General features: G+C 38.9%; 1 pseudogene; it reads left to right on the top strand.

Moving 5' to 3' along the window:
* The first annotated feature begins 5,822 nt into the window (after positions 1 to 5,822).
* Positions 5,823 to 5,941, top strand: LOC145080460 (5S ribosomal RNA; annotated as a pseudogene).
* The last annotated feature ends 1,041 nt before the right edge of the window (positions 5,942 to 6,982 follow it).

Below are 6,982 nucleotides of genomic sequence, written 5' to 3'. Positions count from 1 at the left end.
ATATATATATATATATATATATATATATACATATGTCTTCATATGTTATTAAGATCATTGTGTGTGTCTAAGTCTTCACTTGACACCAAGCACTTATCCGACACTTCCATCTGATCCGCTCACTGTAGGTGTGTTCATACCCCTTAATTAACCTTTTAAATGTTTTGTAAATGTTTATAAATGCTTTATGGGGGGGGGGGAATACAAGTTGAATCATGTTTAGTTATTATATCAATCACATGTGATTAATAACTAGCATGTATATGGATTTACTATACGTTAACTATCTTACCAAACAGATTTCTTCAAATGACTTTCTTAAACGTATTTACATGTTTAAAACTCTTTATCGAACTGTCTTATATACTGTAAGTTTCCTTTCAAACTCTCTTACAAATGTGCTTCAAACAAAGGTTTTTCTTATACTTAAACTGTTTTATCAAACAAAATACTTTTCAAAGGTTTACGAAACTTCTTTTATGCTTTTATATTGTAAAATGCATGCCTTAATATGTATAGTTATATAAATAATGTTTAAAGGACTTAGGACGGTTAGCTCGTTTTATTTCCTTTTCCTCGTTGGGATGTGGCCTTAGGGCATCGATTTCTTGTCCGAATGATGTCTAAATATTAAGAGTAAATTACTGAAATCGACCCTATGGTTTGGTCGAAATTTCGTGTTTGGTCCCTAACTTTTTTTTGCACTTGGATCATCCCTATGGTTTGATTTTGTTGCGTTTTTCGTCCCTATTGTTTGCTCAAAATTGCACGTTTGGTCCCTAATTTTATGTATTTATTGGACGAAAAACGCAACAAAATCAAACCACAAGGACGATCCGAGTGCAAAAGAAAAGTTAGGGACCAAACGTGAAATTTTGACCAAACCATAGGGACGATTTCAGTAATTTACTCAAATATTAATTATATATATCATGTATACATATATTGGTATAAAGGTTCCATTAGTCAGTTCAGTACCTATGGGTAGCAAAGGCATACTTCCGTATATACTCGTATATTACTAGTAACTATAATAGGTATAGTTAGGAGATACTACTTATAATTCCAAGTACAAGGAATCACACAAGAGTCAGTTCATTCATGAGTCTATACTAGTACATTACATGTTACATGAATACCTTTACATAGATACGCTTACATGAATACGTCTACATAGATACGTTTACATAGATATGCTTACATGAATACACTTACATGAATATTTTTACATAGATACGCTTAACAAAATACACTTACATAAATACGATTACAATACAGACATAACAAGGTGCTATAGTATGGATCAATTCCAGGATCTAACTATACCAATGAATCACAATGCATTGTGATAGTTATATTGGGTATACATGATCATAGTAATGTGGATGTTTGCGGCTTGCAATCATTGCAGGGGTCGCGTTTGGTTCCGATAATCTCTTGACAGGGAGCGTTTAGCATGGGATCTAGCCATCACATTACGCCTTAACCCTCAATTAAGGCAAAATAGTATAAAAGTAGTCACTTATTACAAATACTACAGTACTTACGACAATTACAAAAGGATATAAAACTCCAGTTAATATATTATTAATACCTTTACTAAGTGGCATATTCACATGATCGATGAGGTAGATTAGAATAATAATAATAGTCGTACAGTCGGGTCTTGGTAGAAGGCTACTTTCAAAAGAGTCGGGTCTTGGTAGAAGGCTACTTTCAAAACAATCGGGTCTTGGTAGAAGGCTACTTTCAAAACAATCGGGTCTTGGTAGAAGGCTACTTTCAAAACAATCGGGTCTTGGTAGAAGACTACTTTCAAAACAGTTAGGTCTTGGTAGAAGACTACTTTCAAAACAGTTAGGTCTTGGTAGAAGATTACTTTTATACTAGTAGGAAATATGGGATTTTCTAGGGTTTTCAAACGTTTATAACTACTTACAAACATTTTCATACTTATACAAACTTTTCTCCAAATGTTTACAAGTCTTTACTTTCCAGTTTTACAAATCGAAGACGCATTAATACTTATGAATTCACTAGCTTTATTGCTGATACTCGCCTTCAAAATAACTTGTATTCTCAGGTCACAAATAGACAAGTACGACGACCAGGTTTTGTGAAGACGGAGAAATCAAGACTCCTCTTTAATTTTGATTATTCATTATGTTGTCTTATACTTTGAAAGAACACTTGTAATTAAAATTATACTATTAACGCAATGGATGATGTTGTTTCTTGTTTACTACTTTACATTGTTGTGATACATTACATGACGTCCTCCGCCCCAGAACGTTTCCGCCGTTCTCGGTTTTGAGGTGTGACAGATTGGTATCAGAGCATTGTTTATAGAGAATTGAGTATATCAACCCATAAAAGATATACTAACTATAAATACAATGGGATTAAAAATACTCTGACCAAGAGTTTATACTTTTAAATAATAAAATATTTAACAAAGTATACGTGCCTGCATTCATACTAAAATCCGTGTCAGAATGACAAGAACAAAAGTATTACGATTGTTGAATATCACAGGTAAGCTCAGGGATGTATGGTCACTCTTGGGAGTGGCATAGCCTGATTAACTATGCTGGTCCAAGGAGTGATTAGCACATGCCCAAGAGTGGTTGTGATGTGTCAACAAGTCTAAATACTTACCAGCACTACCACAATGAGAACATTATAATAGAACCTAAGTATAAGGTATTATAAGAGTATTTTGTGGTAATATAATTACTTACTTGAGAACTAAAAGTAATCTTCATTACTAAGTTGATAGTTGCTAAGTGGATACACTTAGGTTATATGTAACCAGGAAGTCATAGACTTAGAAGCTGTGAAATTTTTTGCTTTACTCCTATTCCTTGTAAATTTGAAGTTAAGGTCACTTACTCGAAGGCCTATCGTGTCTTGATTACATATAACTGGTATGCACTTTACAAATAGTGATGTAACTAATGAAGATTATCTAATATTATCTAGATAATTCGTCTAATAATTATTTCCTTACCCAATTCTCGCGTAGATAACATGGCTAGACTCCATCCCCACGACAACCCGTACCTTCCGAATGAAGGAAATGCTAGATGGTTTGGAGAAGAACCCGAGAATGATCATCCAATCCCTTTGAATGATCACCATGCTGAAAACCTTTCAGATGATGATAACTACGAACCCGAGGTGCAGAACCTACCCCTGGTAGCTCCCATTCCAAATCCTAACCCTTGTCCGGCTTTTCATGGACCGATGCCCCCTTGGGTAGAATGCTTGGAGACATGGAGCGAAGATCAAAACCAAGCTATGCCGTTTAATGGAGACTGAAGCTTCTACAACGTAAACGAAGGGAGCTCAGCAGACAGAGTCCTACCAATCCTGATCCGTAGAGTTGCCCGAAACGAAATTCAGGGTAGGATGGCTCTCCAACGCATCGAAGAGGTTAATGCCAATGCAAGAATGCATATCGTTCACACCAATCGCCTAGAACACACAAGTGAGAGATTTGAGAGAAACCATGAGACCCTGTTGCAAGCACTAGCTGAAAACCGAGCCGAAGTTATAGAGCTCCAAGGACGCCAGAGGGTGTATGAAAGACACTTGCTTTATATGGAACGTCAACTGGCTGAACTAAGGGTTCACCATAGGGGTGACTGTCACCAGTAGGAGATGCTTTACTTTCCTTCTTTGTTTTAAAGAATCGTGTTCCTGTCTATGTTCTGTGTAGCACTTTTCTATGTGACTACCTTGTACTGTAAGTACTTTTAGTTAGGCCTTTATGATGTCAAGGACTTTTCTACTTCAGATGTGATGTAAGACCTACTACAAGGTCAATTTTCCCGAACTTATTACATCTTAAACATCGATGATATTGACAGTCGGCTAACTTCCGTGTCACTCTTTGTTAAAATGCTTTCATCCTACCTTCATTGGAGTCTATCTGAAACTTGCTTTAGTCAAGTCTTTGGACTATGGTAATTTAACTCCGAGATCATTTCCAAGTCTCTTTCAAAGGTTGGATCATATTATTTGCCAACTAATAATACCTCGGCATGAGCGACAAAATGTCTCGAGACCATTATACGAACTTACATTTACTCTGTACTAGGACTGCATCATAGGGATGCAGGTCAAACCCCCGAGAACATACTTCTACTCTTTATATAAACGATCGAAATATATCTAGGGTCAACCTTAATCGCTCACGAACTCCTTATCTCTCGTGTTACAGAATCATGTCGTCATCCGGAAATAGTTAACCTAACAACGAAACCCCTGCCTTTGCTATGGACACCGCTACTTTCCAAGTCGCGGTTACAGCTGCCGTAACGATTGTCGTCACAGCTGTCCTTGGAAACCGCAACGCTAACAACGCGAACAAGGTTGACAAAGGAATTGATAATTCCGATAGTAGTAACGATCCGGTAAATCAACAAATAGTAACAGTCGCAAACACCCAAAGCCACAACTCAGAGTTCAAGAAACGGAAGCATCAAGCCCAAAAGGAATGCAAGCAATATGAGGGAATACTCCCGAAGTGTAACAAGTGTAGCTATCATCATAATGGAGTCTGTCGGGTATTGCAATGTATCAATTGCAACAGACTGGGACACATTGCCTGGTCATGTGGAACCACCCCCACCACTAGAGCCAGCCAGGGTTGCTGTAATTATGGTGAGACTGGACACTATAAAAGGAATTGTCCAAAAAGGAAGAAAAACGAAAGCACCCGCGTCCACGTAACTCCGACTCAACACATCACTTCCACCACCAATGCTAGTACAAGCCAGATATGTCACCAATATGGCGAGATTGGACACCTCAAAAAGGATTGTCCAATAACAATGAACTCTGGCTCAGACGGGAGGATGCTAAGGATCACTGTCGCAGGACAGACTACTCCGGACCCTCGTTAAAGTATCTAAGGCGATCGCTGTAACGGACTTATAAACTGCTTAAAACTAGTGCAACTAGAGTCTTATCTTTTGCGAGATCCCGTCAGTAAAGGGACCCTCGTGCTGCGTATACTTGTCTTTTCTAGTATACTTTGTTCGCAACATTAGTCTTGTAGTAGATCTAAGTTCAGTAACTCTGTTAAAGGTTGCACTGTTGTGTTTTTTCTATAACGCCTTATGTTCAAATCTATTGTCTTTACTTCCAAGTATGTCCGACATTATCACACAACTTGAGTCAATTCGATCCACGCAATACCAGTTTCATGCGCACATCTCTTTCTCCGAAAACGCCTTTCTAGCGAAGCCGAAATTTCCGAACTCCGAAGTACTCATGCATAGAGTACCTGATGTTTCTTATCCCTTCCGAAGAAATCTCAGCAAACCTCCCCGAAGTACTACTCGTACAGTACGCCAAGTTCAATCCAAAGACCCATACGGTTGATCTATCGCTGAAGAATGTATACACAGGGGTGGTATATAATCAAGGTTCAACAGGTTTAGAAATGATGATTCCACTTTAGCTTCTTTTCCTCGTTGGGATGTGGGCTTAAAGAAGAATCATTAATTCAACTACCTTTTCAATCTTAATTATATACGACTCATATACACGAGACTGTGATTGATGAACCCTGTATGAGGTTTAATATGAGCTTCAAGATGGAGACTGCCCAAGACTATGAGTAATCGCATCGTCATGCGAACAAACTTAGAACCCAATACGACTCCTATAACCAGATCGCTCTACGGTCTAACGCCCACGGAGATACAAGAACCATCCGGACAGCTTAACGACTGCTCAACATTAGAATGAGAAGACCAAGCTCCTCACCCTTGAGAACTCCGGTCTTATTCTTCAAAAAGACAGACTTCAGCGGATGCGATCATACCAACGCTACTGCACCGGATCCCATCAGAACTCCGCAGTTAAACGTGCTAAGGCGAGAGAAGTACTATGATGGGTAACACCTTGGGAAGTCCTTGTGGCGTAGACCTCTACGGGACTTCCATTTGAAATCATTACCTTCTACCTCGCTTAGATGAATTGGTTGATCAACCGCAAGGAACGAAGTGCATTTCAGAAATGGACATAAGATCCGAATATCACCAGTTACGAGTGATAGTGAAGGATGTTCCGAGGACAATCTTCCAAACTCGATGCGGGCACTACGATTCTGTAGTGATATCCTTCGGATAGGACCAATACACCCGTAGTATTCATGAGCTTAATGAATAGGGTACACCATTCTTACTTGGATTAGTTCGTCATTATCCTTGTAAATAACTTACTTATCTACTCTCGTAGTAAGAAGGAAACCATAAAGAGCATCTATAACGAACCATGGGAACATTACGATCAGAGAAACTCTTCGTGAAATTCTATAACATGAATTTTAGATTTGAAGAGTTGAATTCCTAAGACACATTACCAGTGAAGTGGGAATTCTTGAGGACCCTTCCAAAAATCAAAATCATTGAGAATTTGTCAACACTGAAGATGCTTGCGAAATTCACCAAATTCTAGGTCTCACTGACCTATTATTGGAAGTTCATTCAGAACTCCTCGCGAATTACAGAACCTCTTACAACTTTGACTCAGAAGGGAGTGGCCCTTGATTGGGAAGAGAAGCAAGAAAAAGAAACCTTGGAATTCCAAATGAGAGACCAAATCCTTTTGGAAGTCTCACTCTGGGAATGCTTGATACGCTTCGGAAAGCATGGAGAGCTAAATACAAGAGAGTTAGGACCCCCGAGATTCTTACCCGAATCGGCCCTGTAACTCATAAACCCATCCTACACCGCAAACTCAGTAACGTACATTTTACCCTTCACGTTTCGAACTTGAAAACATATCTTTCCGATAGGACTCTCGTAATCCCACTCGACGAGATCGAGATCAGCGAGAGCCTCGCCTTCATGGAAGAACCATAGTAATCATGGACTGAGGATTCAGACGAACAAGGCAAAACTGCATCCCATTAGTGAAGGTTCGTTGGGATACCAACCGAGGACCTGAATTCACTTGTGAACGCGAG

This window comes from Lactuca serriola, chromosome 1 (genome assembly GCF_051521515.1).
Source record: "Lactuca serriola cultivar US96UC23 chromosome 1, Lser_US96UC23_V15, whole genome shotgun sequence".
NCBI classification, from domain to species: domain Eukaryota; kingdom Viridiplantae; phylum Streptophyta; class Magnoliopsida; order Asterales; family Asteraceae; genus Lactuca; species Lactuca serriola.
This window is presented reverse-complemented; position numbering and strand designations above follow the sequence as displayed.